Raw genomic sequence first — 16,289 nt, 5'->3', positions numbered from 1 at the left:
ATGGAATAGTTCTATATAACGGAGTGTTGTTACAAGCTAAATATGTGTAATTAAGTGTTCATGGGTGACATGAGATATGGAATGGGTGGAGCTAGTAAAGCTAAGTGGCTACAGGTATGTGCCTATGTGCATGGCATATACCTTATGTGCTTATTCACCATTATTAACTGTAGTAGGTAATAATTAGCTCCACAAAGCTAAAATTCATGTAAGACCTTCTGAAATATGTTTTTTGCCCCCAGAGCTCTGAAGAAAAAAAGAAAGAAGAAGAAAAAGTCTCGTCGAGCATTGGATGTAAATCACTGCATACAGGAACAAGCTGGTTCCATTGCTGATGAGGCCTCAGGTGAGATAGAACCCACCACAAGAAGAATTCCTGAGAGATACAGCAGCTTTCACAATGCACTCCAATCTAGGCGAAGCAAATACAACTCTTCCAGACGCTTCCTTCCAAAAAATAACAACCTGGAAGCAGCAGGCTCCCTATTAGAAGAACTAGGAGATAAAGCCGAGGTGTCATTGGGTGTCACCCTAGAAGCTGAATCTGCATCTGCAGATGAGGAAAAAAGCAACAATGAGGAAAGCCAAGGAAGCCCCTCTGCTGCACCAACAGACACAACTGTTGTCCTGATGAGAATGAAAGTAGAATATGAAATCTATACTGAATATTCAGAGCATTGTAATTCAATTCAATATTTCAGTAGTGAAACTATCATTTACTATCACTTTTATTAAATAAAGTTATACAATGTCAAATATAAGGATGGCAGAATGTGTAATTTGTTCAAAGTATAACTGTAAACTAATGACCAAATGTGTCCTCTAATATCTACTTTAGAAAGGGGAAATGTTCCCAGGGCTCAATAGAATGGGGGCAACGTATGACCCATATAACCGGTATAGATGAGGTAACTTTGCATTCACCTATCACCAAGTTCTGTCTTGGATTAATTTTACGCTGAATGTGTGCTCACCCTTCAGGGGGGAAATCTAGGAGAACTCCTACCTATCTTCCCTTCAACACAATGGGGTCTGCTTATCATTGCTGGGCAGTGGGCAGCAGTACTTAAGGATCTGTACTGCTGCTATTGAAGAATACTTACCTGTCGTGTGATCCTCAGTGGAAATCCCTCTCTGCAGCGAAAGGGACTGGCTCCATTGAAGGCTGGGAAAAAGGAAAAAATAAATAAATAAATCTGGTATTTTGAAAAGTAGATACTCCGATGTGACTCTCCTGTAGTATTAACAATGATAGGCCGTGGATAAGTCCCTCCTTAATGGGATGGAAGGAGATTTGATTGAGCACAGTGATAAGGTGTTTAGCAGTAACGTTGTGTATCGAGAGGTTTCATAACAGTAAGACGATGGAGATTAAGGATGTGGCGATGAAGACGAAGGATGAGGTGATGGAGAAGAATGATGAGGTGGTGACATGTGGACAAAACCACGTTAAAAAAGGGCGCTTACGTCGGGAAGTAACGCTCTTCCCCTGAGGAGGCCTGGCCTAGCCCCAAATGCATGACAAGAACCTTTTTAACACCTTAAGTAGCTTGATTTGACTAGAATGCATGAGTATCAAGCACAGGTTAACTTGTATGTATGTATATATATATATATATATATATATATATATATATATATGTACATGCATACATACATGCATACATACATACATACATACATACATACAGGGCTGCCTAGAGAAATTCATGGCCCCTTATAGTCAAGCGAAGCAACATTTTTTTACCATGCAAGAGCTCCTACAATTGGGGGCGTGGCAGTGCATCATTGGGGGCATGTCTAGCAAGTGAAAAGCACCAGGCCACCCTCTTACAGAAAAATGCATTACTCCCACATGCCCCCTTGCTCAGCAGCTTTGCTCACATATGTCCCCTCTGCCCACATGCTTTAATCACACATGCCTCCCTCTGCCCACATGCTTTAATCACACTTGCCCCCACTCTGCACAGCACCTTTAGTCACACGTATCCCCTCTCTGCCCAGCACCTCTAGTCACACATGCCCCTCTCCATCACCTTTAGTCACAAATGCCCCCTCTCCAGCACACCTTCTTCTTACCTTCTTCTCCACTGCACAGCATGGAAAGATATCCAGCAGCCCGCCGAGTACCATGTGACCACTGCAGTCACATGACCTGGTGTCTGAAGATACCTGAGCTGAAGGGGATTTAGCCACTACCGATCCCCCCTGCACTCAATAATAACTAAAAAAAAAGTACTTTTTTTTTTTTTTTTTTTTTAAATATTTTTATTCATTTTTCTCAGAGATGACAGTAACAATAACAAGTACAAAGTACAAAATACCATTCACTTATTTTCATACATTTCAAATACATGTTAACCCGTGCATGATACTCATGCATTCTAGTCAATAGTCACATGAGCTGAAGGAGATTTAGCCACAACTGATCCTCCCTGCACTCAATAAAAAAAATTAAAAAAGGTACTTTTAAAATATATATATTTTTTTACAAAGATAGGTCTCTAGTGGGGACTCGGGCCACCAAGCAGTTCCGAGCAATTTATAGCAGCCCCCTCCCTTATGTCTCATTTTATGAGGCTATTATCATATTAACAGTAAGGGACCAGCAAAAAAACATTATGCTGCACAGTAGTGCCCCAGTTCACATCATACATCATAATTGTGCCCCCAATTCATCTTATGCCTCGTAGATGTGCCCACAATACATACTTAGCCAAAGTTGCCCCCAGAAACTCATAGTATGCCACAGTTGCCCCCAGAAACTCATAGTATGCCACAGTTGTCCCCAGAAACACACAGTATGCCACAGTAATACCCTCAATACCTTTTATGCCACAGTAATGCCTCCAATTCTCTTCATACTTTAAAGTGCCTCCAAATATTTTTAGATACAGAAAAAATGTCCCCAATGACTGTTATGGCCTCAGAATTGCATAAAAAATAATTTTAGGCCACTAAAAAAATGATATAATTGTGTACTTACCTCTTCCAGGCGTGATCGGGTCCGCAATGGTGCTTGGGAGGAACTGCGCAGCCGCCACTGAACTGCTGTGCAAGCGCAGCAGTTCAGCTCTTCTCCGGCTGTCATTTAGGATGGTCGGACGGCGTACCAGGACTCAGGGGGCTGCGTGCCGGGGGTTGCCGACCCCTGCGGTAAAGCTTATAGTCCATTTTGTGCATGGGCCCAGAGATACGAGATTTTATTAATATAACACAAAAAAGATTAACTTTTTCTGAAATTTGTTCTAAATTTGACTTTATAAGCACTTTTACTTTAGCAATATTTCAGGTACAACACTATTTGATTTCAGTGGTGTCTAGACTTGAAAGATTGGGAGAATGCCCTTGACTTGCAACTGATAAAGTATACATTTTACAAATAAGGCTCTAGCAAAATTTTATAAAATTTTGCACATACCACATTATAACACTAATAGAGAAACAGGAATGTCTATATGGTTGGTTCATTTTCCACATCTATATTTATCTACTACTCAGGAGAATTTATATATTCTAATCACACTTTAAGTGATAGCTCATGTACTGAAATGTTTTTTAAACTTTTTTATAGAGTATCTTTATCACCTAAAAGGGCTCACAGTATAGGGATTAGTGGGGACTCAAAGTGTCCAAATGTAATAAATCTGAGGTTTCTTTATTTCACTGTTTATGGGATTATGTGTATATATATAAAGCGATTTTAGATTCAAATTAAAGAATATGCTAAGGAAGAGTTAGTAAATGTTGTACCCTTATCCTCCGAATGGGCGGCACTGGGGATTTTGGATAAATCTTTTAAATGTACGGAAATGGCTAAGAAATTGCTTTTTAGAATTTCAGCAGTTCCAAAAAATATGTATCTTACAAGTTTGGATGCAATTTCTACCTCCTTCTTTAATGTTATTCAAAGATAAGTTGGTATATGTATTTAAGATGGATTGGATCGAGGCATCAATATACAAAGAGAAACAGGTTAAAAAATTATTTAATATATGGGAACGTTATATAAATTCACTTCCGAATGAAACTAAAAGCTTAATATATAACTGCATTAGAATTACAGAATGGTATGAGAATAGAGTTCAAAATAATGATTTGCCTATTGATTGGTGAACAAATGGTTGCAAGGAGACCACATTGGAGTAATGATACCTGATACCTATCAGAAATTTTACAATAATATAAAGTTAACTTGTATTTTAAATTTTGATACTAGTGGATGGTATATGGATTTCCATTGTTTTATTGATCTTTCCTTTTATTTTATGTTTTATAATAATACCATGGAATGTGTATGTCTTTCTTTATGGATATGTATGTTTTAAATGTAATAGTTCAATAATAATTATGATGGAAAAAAAACCAATGTCATTATATTATAATTCCCCTTTAATAACCCTCAGTGTTCAGTGGAGACTTTGCCTGATCAGAGTATTATGACCTCAGCAGTGACATCACAACTAGCTGGATTCTAGTGTCCTACAGCTGCTAGGCAGTAAGGAGGACAGACACTTGCTCTCATGGAGAGAAGCATGGTAGATTGGCTGTACCAGCGGCAGTTATTTGATATGAACAATATCCTAAAAACTGACGAGGAACATTGGAATGAGAAGCAGGATGAGTGAGTACAAATATATGATGTATAAAGCATATTGTGTGGAAGATAATTGTACGCCTCTGTTGAGGATCATTTTGTGTTAAACCTGTAGATGATTATTAATATTCTGTTTATTAGACAAATATCTAAACATGGTCAGTGAAATGGAGCATTATAATAATAACACTGCAGCACTGAAACTTTATCCAGATAAATCTGTCTAATTACAAATATAATAGAACTGAGATCTCTAGGCAGTGGCGCCTAGAAATGTCAAAATGGGGATACATAATGGGAGTGATAGTGATACCCCAGCAATCTGTAGTCGGGAGTGGAGGAAATACATATTACAGATTGTTCCCCTTAGAATGTTTCAAGCTCATACAAAACAATGTGCAGAAGGAACTTATACTGAGAAGCATTGAAAATTAAGTGTTCATGATTGAAATTAAAAACATTGCTGCTGTCCAATACCTCACACCCAAATAAATGGCTTAGTGGTTAGTATTATTTATATATGTATAGTAATCACAACCAGGGTGGGCTGTAATGTGCTCCCCATGTTTGTGTGCATGTCCTCTAGGTGCTTCAGTTTTCTCCCATAGTTCCAAGATATACTGGTAGGTTAATTGGTTACGTAAGTGTTTGTGTGTCAATGATAGGGATTTAATATTGTATGCTGCACTGTAAATAAGAAGAGTTAGGGATAAAATGGAAAGGACTATTGACAAAATTTTTGCCCCCAGAGCTCTGAAGAAAAAAAGAAAGAAGAAGAAAAAGTCTCGTCGAGCATTAGATGTAAATCACTTCATACAGGAACAAGCTGGTTCCATTGCTGATGAGGCCTCAGGTGAGATACAACCCACCACAAGAAGAATTCCTGAGAGATACAGCAGCTTTCACAATGCACTCCAATCTAGGCGAAGCAAATACAACTCTTCCAGACGCTTCCTTCCAAGAGATAACAACCTGGAAGCAGCAGGCTCCCTATTAGAAGAACTTGGAGATAAAGCCGAGGAGTCATTGGGTGTCATCCTAGAAGCTGAATCTGCATCTGCTGAAGAGGAAAAAAGCAACAATGAGGAAAACCAAGGAAGCCCCTCTGCTGCACCAACAGACACAACTGTTGTCCTGATGAGAATGAAAGTAGAATATGAAATCTATACTGAATATTCAGAGCATTGTAATTCAATTCAATATTTCAGTAGTGAAACTATCATTTACTATCACTTTTATTAAATAAAGTTATACAATGTCAAATATAAAGATGGCAGAATGTGTAATTTGTTCAAAGTAAAACTGTAAACTAATGACCAAATGTGTCCTCTAATAGTCTGCTTTAGAAAGGGGAAATGTTCCCAGGGCTCAATAGAATAGGGGCAATGTATGACCCTTATAACTCGTGAGGATGAGGTAACTTTGCATTCACCTATCACCAAGTTCTGTCTTGGATTAATTTTACACTGAATGTGTGCTCACCCTTCAGGGGGGAAATCTAGGAGAACTCCTACCTATCTTCCCTTCAACACAATGGGGTCTATTTATCATTGCTGGGCAGTGGGCAGCAGTACTTAAGGATCTGTACTGCTGCTATTGAAGAATACTTACCTGTCGTGTGATCCTCAGTGGAAATCCCTCTCTGCAATGAAAGGTACTGGATCCATTGAAGGCTGGGAAAAAGGAGAAAAAAATAAAAAATAAAATCTGGTATTTTGAAAAGTGGATACTCCCATGTGACTCTCCTGTAGTATTAAGAATGATAGGCTGGGGATAAGCCCCTCCTTAATGGGATGGAAGGAGATTTGATGCATTTCAAGCTTTTATTTTTTCTAAAGATGACCACTGGATTTCTGGGAGTTTGGTGGTCAGTACTGGGTCCTTCTTTAATATACCCCAATGTTTGCAAATTGTGGATCTAATCCTGGCTTCTCCACTACTATACTGGGTGATAAGTGAAACCTCATCTTTTTTAGCTTCCTTCTTTGAATAACTTAGACCTGTTCTATTTGTTGCTCCAATAAAATAAGCTCACATATAAAATCTTTGTGTTGGTCACTGAGATTCGGGTCAGGGTCTAAGAATTGTCTACAGGCTTCAATACCTTTTTTGTGTTGAATATACAGGTATACAGAGACTGTACATCAATTGTGACCCACATATAAGAAGGGTCCCATTTAAAATCTTTAAAAATGTGTAAAGATTTTATATGTGATCTTATTTTATTCATTCTGGCACATAATTATTTTAGATTTTTAGATGAGTTTTACCTCCAGACATCGTATCCAGTAAACAAGCCGAGGTCAGAGGCAAAACAGCAGCGTAAGAGTCCAGGCAATAGATCAAGGGGCACAGGCAGTCAAACGTAGTCAGATATCCAGGCAGGGGTTGGCAACAATAAACAGGTACAAAGGCAAGCAGGTACAGAGAGCAGGCTAGAGCACTGAAACAGGAACTATAACCGTCAGTGAGGCCCAGTCCTCACTGCCTTAAATACTATGATGGGCAAATCAGAAAGGAGGAGGACAGGGCTGATAATCAGCCTCAGGAGGCTGCTGATTAATTACTAGCTGGGAACTAGCATAGGTCATATCACAACCAGGAACATGTATGAATGACAAATAAAATCATGCGAGAGCTCCCCCTGGAGTTGGAGGATGTCCCTACAACCTCCACAAATATAGCAGTGCATTGAAACTAATGCACGTGCTCGGCTGCTACCTAACGCCAAGATGCGGCGTACCGCCGCGGCTCGTAACACTATAGCCACAATCCATTCTCTGATAATATAATAATCTATAAAAGATACATAGATGGCATCACCATTTTCTGAAGTGCATCGATATCAATGACTATAGCCTGAAATTCACAGCTAAATCAGATCCGATTCAGATTGAATACCTAGATCTAGTTTTAATGGGCACGGGCAAAACGGTCACTACTAAGGATTTTATTAAAACTGTTGACACCAACAGTTACCTTCACTTTGACAGCGGCGACGCTTCACTTGGCCGCTGTCAAAGTGAAGGTAACGGTTGGATCTAGTGATTTGTGGATTTCAGATACGCATTTTATCTGTGTTTATATTGTAAGTGCGTAATTTATATGTTTATGCTTCATTAAAATACTAGAGTAAATATACTATATTGCTTTTTTCCTATATACTCTCGCCTGATTATTAGAGCAAATTGGTTATAACATCTATGAAGTAATCTAAGTCTCCGGCAAGCAACTCCAAGGATCACTCACAGATAAGCCCTATTTTCATTTATTTTTGGTACGCACATACACATAAGAGTGTTAGGTGACATTACTTTACATTACCTATCTTTTACAATATTATACCACTATTGGTTCTCTTGTTATTTTTGCTTTCATCTGGTATTTATATCGGAGGACCCTGCATATGATTTCAGAAGACAAATTATTTATGAGTATTACAGAATAACGGTTCCTGTCTGGCAATATCAAGAGACCGAGCATCATTTGGATACCAAACAGGTCTTAGCTATGTGTATATCTGGTACGCACGCACACTATTGGTGGCAGGGGTGTTTACAATATTTTTTCTGAGAACACTACACTATCTCTGGTGTATTTGCTGTGTTTGTTATATTGTTAGAAGCACTTGAAGATTTAAGATTGACCACCTTGGATCTCCATACAGATAAGCTTCACTTTCACTTTATACATTCGGTACACATAAATATATCACTTTGAGTATTGAACATTATTTGTACATACTGCACTATGGGGCACCCTGTTCCTTTTTATTTGTCCTAGATTTTTTCCGGACTGACCATCCAGCTTTTTTGGAGTTAGCTGCCACTTGCATACAAGGAAGTGCATAAAGGTGTTCTTTTATCTATGGGACTTATTCTATCACCTAATACTGAATTAAGCGCCATTAGATATCTTCTTTCTAGATTAGGTATCCAATTGAATAAAACTCTAAATTGAATAAAAAGTTGCATAAACCATGAATATAACACTTGTAAACAATACTACATTTAGTGAAAAAGCATTCACTGGATATAGGCGGATATATATCAGTTTATGGCCATCCTTCCTAGAGCTCTTGATGAAACTCCATAGCTGGAGCCTCCCTTCTGAGACTTCTGGCAAGGCAGCTGTCTAGCATACCTGTCACTTCGCTTTTGGTGGACACACAGTTTCACCACAACTGTAGGGGTTCCTCAGGAAGGAAGAAGTCTAGTGGATACTTTGCAGTCCTTCCATTGCGCTCCAATCTTCAGTTGGTCCAGCAGAGCTGCAGTCCAAGTCGCTCTGGTTTTCAAACTTAGCCTTTTATTCAGTCTACTGCCTCATCTTTCAGGGTGGAGTTTTCCTCCTCTGTCTACTGATTTGGAGGGTCTTATCTCCTGTAGTTGGATCTAAGGCTAGGTACACACTGAAGATTTTTTCAACCAACGTGTTATCTCAAACAATTGTATCTACGACTGAAAATCCGATGAGTCTGACGATTCATTCATAAACACTGACACGATTTACCTTCAGATCTGTGCTCTTCATTTGGTTCTCTAGTCTTCAGAGAATGACAGCACAATAGTCATTCATTCATTATTGTCACTTTGTCACACTGATTAAACCGCCTTGTTATAGTTATTCACATGTCCTAACGAATTTCGTTAGATTCTGTGACTCTGAAACAAAATATTTTGTCTCAGAATGAACAAATGAATTATTGCTTCTACGCCACTCTCTACATTTATTCACAGGGACATTCATTGCTAGGATCAGCTGAAAAAAGCTGGACTCTGTAAACTTTATGAAGATGGTGAGCATGAGTGCATACACACTACATGATTGGTCGGAAAATATTAAACAGTACGACCAACCAAATGAAACGATGATCGGCACTTTGGGACCACTTTAGATCATCGTGTCACTATACACTAGAGATGGTCACTGACCTCCGTGTTTTGGTTTTGTTTTTGGTTTTGGATCTGGATTACCTCCATGTTTTGGTTTCGGTTTTGCAAAACCGCCCTTGCGTGTTTTGGTTTTGGTTTTGGTTTTGTTTGGTTTTGTTTTGCTATTTTTGAAAAAAATACAATTTTTTTGGTCTAAAATAACCTAATTTAGGGCTCCACCAGTTTCTTAGATAAAGCTAATAAATTATGAAATAAACAGTTTAATCCCTGGTAGACCGTCCTTAATGCGAACACTTGTCTGCAAATTATACAGTCAAACCTGGTTGTCTACCTCCTCCATCTTTGATTATTGGCAATGTAGCCATCGTCTTTGGGTGTATATTACACCCTACACTTGTATTTGAATATAAAAAAAGCAGCCTGCACAGACTGTGGGGCTAGAAAGTAAAATTAAATGGGCCACGGTACTTTGGTGGCTATCTATGCCCCCCCCCCCCACCCTCCACTTGTAGTTGAATATAAAAAAAGCAGCCTGCACAAACTGTGGAGCTAGAAAGTACAATAAAATGGACCACGGTACTTTGGTGGCTATCTATGCCCCCCCCCCCCCCCGCCCTCCACTTGTAGTTGAATATAAAAAAAGCAGTCTGCACAGATTGTGGAGCTAGAAAGTAAAATTAAATGGACCACGGTACTTTGGTGGCTATCTATGCCCCCCCGCCCTCCACTTGTAGTTGAATATAAAAAAAGCAGCCTGCATAGACTGTAGAACTAGAAATTCGAATATACAAAGAAATGGACAAAGGCAGTTTGGTATCTGTCTGCATCAGATCCCCTCTCCACTAGGAGTAAAATAGAAAACTATTCAGCCGTTATATAATCTAGAATAGAAATAGAAATTGAGAAAGGCAATTTGGTATCTGTCTGCATCATAATCATCAACATCCTCATTAGCGTCCTCGTCACCTCCATAAATCTCCCCCTCATCCTCTTCTAATTCCAAAGTGGCATCCTCAATTTGTGTATCACTGGCTACACTCGGGCTGTTCAGGTACACATCAGCAGAACTGCTGAAAGGGCCCTTCTTTATGGGTACACTAACAGAATGCTCATGATTAGACATACCACTGTTGGATGGACTCTCCACAGGGATTGGTGTTATTTGTGAATCAGAGCAAACATTATCCTCTAATGCCTTACTGTTATCTTGCAGCTTGGCTTTGACGCGTAACAGTAGTTGTGCACCAATTGTAGGCTCGGTAACTTTTTGGGATCTGCCACTAATAGCCAAAAGTGAAGGCCTCATTCTCTCTTTGCCACTGCGTGTGTAGAATGGCAAGTTTGCAATTTTTTTTTATCGGCACTTAACTTTTGCTCAGTAACACTTCTTTTTCGCTTCAATACAGTAAATTTTTTGGGGGTTTTTGGTTTTTGCACTGATTTGGAAACACTCTGTTGTTTGACATCGCCTTGGCCAGATGACGTACTGGGAACACTAACATCAGAACTGGTGACAGAACCTGGTTGCTCATTCTGATCATATGTGGACTGCTTTGAATCCATTCTGAGCGCAAAGCACTTGTAGTGGTAAAAGTTATTTGGTAGATACTGCTGACAGATTTGACTTTTGACAGCCAGAAATATTTATGCACAATTATGGGGGACACCCCAAAAGCACTGAGGAGTGCTAAAAATTATTTGGTAGATACTGCTGACAGATATGACTTTTGACAGCCAGAAATATTTATGCACAATTATGGGGGACACCCCAAAAGCACTGGGGAGTGCCAAATATTAAAAAAAAAAAATAAACCTCTATCCTCCTCTCTGCACTAGCGATTTTTGTTAGAGCAATTGCAAGAAGAATATTGGATTCTCTGTCCCTGCTATAATCAGCCTGTGACTACACCCTGCTCTCTCCCTCTGTCAAATGGCGATGGATTGCTGTGGAGGCAGGTATTTATAATGTTGAAGTATCGCGAGAACCGAGCCCCGAGATCCGACGACGTCATGATGACGTTCAGCCTCGATTTGGATTCGGAGCGGGCGGGAGAGTACCGAGCTACTCTGCTCGGTACTCGGATAGGCAATGATCGGGTGGGTTCAGTTCTCGGGGAACCGGACCCGCCCATCTCTACTATACACACTCATACGATATCTGACCAAACGGTCGGATGTTGGCTAATTGGAGGTTTTTCGTTAAATCATTGGGCCAGTGTGTACCTAGCTTAAAGCAAGGAAAGCTAATCACTGGTGATATGACTAGTAAGGCACTGTCCTGAAAGAAGTCAAAGTACTGGAGATGTAATTAGAGGTATTGGGTTATAGTTCCTGGATTTATCAATGCATTGCTGGATCGCAGATTATTACTCTCTGACTGAATAGTGCTTTCAATAGACACAGTAAAACCATAATGTATATAGCTTATAAATTATTAATTATTTGAGACTGCCAGTAATCACCTCTAATGTGTCCTGGGCTCCAGGGGACAGAAGGAGTAAAAAGTACTTCTGACTAAAGTCCAATCCTTGTGAGAAATGAAGCAAAGATGGGAAAAAGTTACCCCTCGCTTTAGGATTGTCACGGTGCTCCAGAACACAAGACATATTGGGTGACTCATTTCTTGAATGTTTGGCAACAGGGAGCTCCCAGCTGTCAATTACTGGTCAGGGACACAGTGGTCTGAGGAGGCATATTTCTGCACACAGATTAGCCTCCTGCATGCAGCCTGAGGGCCGCAAGTTCCCAAAAGCTGCTCTGGAATATTGTAGAAGGTGTTTCTACCTATATTCTATTGTGTTCACTGTCTCTGCTTTTTGATCTATCTTGTCTGTCTTGATGAGTACAGCTGAAGGGATGAGCTGGATCGAGAGGGTAGAGGAGAATGTACCCAGCCCCTAAATTGAGGGTCCACACCTCTTCAGTAGCACATACACATTATTTCATTGACCCCTACCATTGCATTTCCCTGTTAAGCCATTTATGCCCCAGTCCGACACTGCTCACTGGTCATTAATACATAGCTCCAACTGATATCATACATTTGTTACACAGTGATCACAGGTCACAATAACGTCATACACCTGATTCACACTGATCACTGTAAACAGGTCACACTGCTCAGAGACCTGAGACACACTAATCATGAAACACAGGTTGCACCAATATCAGACACTTAAACACTTCTGATACTTACAGAGAGGTGACGCAACATGTTGCAACAAACTGATATACATAATCTGAAATAGCAACCGTATTATGCAGCAAGTTGCCCTCCGACCGTGGAACTACAAACCCCAGCATAGTAGGCATGATGTTGCTTGTAGTATCAAAACAACTAGAGGGCAGCAGTTTGCTGTCACGGGCATTAGGAGTCTTGCCCAGGATCTCACCAGATGACTGGGCTTACCAGAGACGTGAAGTTCACACAACGGTCCTCTGGTAGCGGGGTGACTAGCGGAACAGATATCACAGCAGATGGAGAGAGAATGCCAGTAAATAATAGGAAAGTCAGTGACTTGCAGCAATCTTTGGTCAATGAATCAGCCTCTAGCTGATATAGTGGAAAGGCAGATTTGAACACGGAGATCAGGATGGACGTGAGTAGATGCAGGGAGGTGCAGGGAAGTCAGTGGTCTGCGTACAGCAAGTTGTACCACTGCTTATGGTGAAGAGACTTGTCCAGGTGCAGGCAGGTAGCGGGGAAGTCAGTGGTCTGCGTATAGCAAGTTGTACCACTGCTTAGTAGGTGAGGATTTCTACAAGTGTTGATGAGTGAAAGCATACAAAAATAATAGGATGCAGACACTGAGAGCACAGAGGAACTTGATCCCAATAGGTATGCAGCGTATCCAACAAAGTCTATATAACGGTATGTGTGGCGCTGCTTGGTAGAGACTTGCTCAGCACAGATATGCAGGCCAATAATGGATAGTCAATCACAGTTATGCATATAATGACTGAGTAGTACGGTTAATTCCAAACAGGTATGCAGGGTAACAATAACAGTCTATAGCAGGTATGTATACCGCTGCTGAGCGTGGAAACTCGTCCTAGCGGATATGCAGAGTAAACGGAGAAAGTCAATAACAGATAGGCATACCGCTATTCAGTAGAACAGTCTGTCCACAGGGAGATGCAGGAACTGCAGAGACGCTGGATGGCAGAGACGAGTGTAGGAACCACAGGTGAGTAGATCCGGTAATCAGAGTCCAGCTGAGGACACAGGCAGGAAACAGGAGACTGTAGCAGGTATGGAAACCAGCGATGAGTAGCACAGGGAATCCACAGAAACTGAAGACACTAGTAGTACACAGGAGATAGTAGCGGGTATGGAAACCAGCGATGAGTAGATCAGGAATCAGCAGGAAACTGAAGACAATAGTAGAACACAGGGAACACCTTCAGAGACTCACAGGGAATGAGACTCCAAGATCAGGCAATGAGGTAATGCACACAGGTGCCTTAAATAGGGAGTTGCTTGATCAACCAATTTGGATTAAAAGCAACAGTCACAAGAGTTCTTGGGAGCTGCGCATGCGCAGTCCATTAGGATGGCGGACGGCCGCGGTTCAGGATAGGTGCCGGCAGGAAGGCTAGGGAGCCACGCACCAGCGCAGAGGCACTCACGGTCCGGTGAGTGACATTTGCATAATACTGATCTGCTTCAAGCTAAAATTACATGCAAGGCTCCCCCATTATTTTAAATATAAAAATAAATATTAATATTAAAAAAAAACAGTCCTCTCTTCCCTAATTTACTAATCTACAGCCCTCTCCCATCAGTCCCTATTTAACATGTCTTGCCCATATTCACTATTATACAGCCCTTTCCCACCAGAATCCCACCAGATTTACCATTACTCCCTTCCTCTCAAATTCACAAATATATAGTCCTTTCCCACCAGATTACACACACATGCCCATATTTAGTATTAAAAAGTTTCTGAAGTCTTGTCATTAATCCTCCTCCAAAGTCAACATGTAGATATCTCCCCCTAAGATCCTTATTCAAAAGGCATTTCCCCTTTACAGTCCCATAGGATCAATGTTGTCAAATTGAATGGCATGGTATGGCAGCAAAGAACGTGAACAATACTAGCTGGCAGGCCAGATGTGAGCCTATATGTCAGTAGCAGGCTCCTGTAGGCTATATAAGCCCCCCTCTTACATTGAAAATGTCTGGTTCATTCATGGTTTGTTTATGTATCCAACCGTGCCTTGAATGTGTATTGCAGACATTGCTGTATCTATCACATAGATCTTACATTCTGAGTGACCAATTCCTTTGATGAATTTGCCTATTGGTGAAGAAACGCATTAGGACTGTTCTTATTAACTACTTTTTCCTCAACGAGAATTGTAGTTATCATTCTATTGAATCTGAACGATCTAAACATCAATGGGCTAGTGACATTCTATTAAAACAGATTAGAATTCCGATCTTGGATCCCCCTCCATCATGGAGTGCACCATCCACTAAGTGTTTTAAGATCGATGCTTACTCACAAGTTGCTAAGAAGCTGCACTACATCTGTTTTCAGTCTGAAGGGGTACGTTGTTGGCTCTCTCTGCCTGCATTCGTTGACAGCAAAGATGCTCCTTTTATGTCACTTAACATATGACAGTTATTTTCGGCCGGTGTGTGAATGCCACTGACTACGAATGGGGGTAACAGAAAGATTACACTCTTTGATCGAGCTCTATGTGGTTGGTGCACAGTGTATAATATTGCACTTCAGATAAGGGAGACTTGCAAGCAACCCCTTTGCTACTTGCATAAAGTTAAGATCTGGGGATAAATGTATGAACTTCCGATTTTTTCAACTTGCCGCCATTCGGTGACTTTGCAGAGAAAATTTAAAGCAGCAATGGCTTTAAAGGCACCCCACTGGTGGTAATAACAATATCACTGCCGAGTAGTGCCTGTTATAAGGGGGAGGGAGGCAAATATGCTTCTAAACAAAATCATTTGAAGAATTTCACTAATAAATGCAATTAAATAGCACATGATGATCTGAAGAGGGGTTGCATGAAATAAGGGTTGCCTAAACGAGGCCCTGCTCTCTCTACACACATCACTACTGTACTTGTCTAATCCAGCCTACCAAATGAACACCCATGGTGTCAGATCATACCAACCAAAAGGATATTTTATTGACTTTCCCAAAAGTTCCCAAGCACATTTCATAGTAACATTGTAAGTCCTTAAATTATTTACAATCATTCTTTATAAAGAAGCTGGATATTATTGACAACTTTTGAATAAGAATTTAAATAATCCTAAACCTAAAATAAAACATATATACAGCTTTTAGGAAAACTGCTAATATCATTCACAGATATGTGTGTCAACATTTCAGCAGCTCATCAGAATTGAAGATAATTGAGGCAAAGTTGCAATTGTAGGTTGCGCTATTTTCCTACACCCAGCAGACTCCCTCTCTCCGTAATCCCACTGAAGGACACTGCAGACAGCCTTTGCAATGACTGATAACAGAGAAAAGTAATTAAGTGAGAGATCCCCCATCAAAGCTCAGTAGGGCCAATGAATGCAGAGTCGGATGAAAATCCCATGTGGAATTGCAAAAAAGCGCTTATACCTATTGCACATGTGCAGTAGAAAGAATTGCGAGTATACTGAGGCATATCTCTCCATTGCACCTCTCTACACTTAGAGGGGTGGAATTTGGGAGGGAAGGAGCAGGCAGGCATAGCCAGAGCATGGTAAATCCCCACATTATAAATTTAATCGCATAACCGGTAAAAGCTAACTCTCAACTAGTGTAGCATCATCA

Source organism: Mixophyes fleayi, chromosome 4 (assembly GCF_038048845.1).
Source record: "Mixophyes fleayi isolate aMixFle1 chromosome 4, aMixFle1.hap1, whole genome shotgun sequence".
In the NCBI taxonomy this organism is placed as follows: domain Eukaryota; kingdom Metazoa; phylum Chordata; class Amphibia; order Anura; family Limnodynastidae; genus Mixophyes; species Mixophyes fleayi.
Note: the sequence above shows the minus strand (reverse complement) of the source record.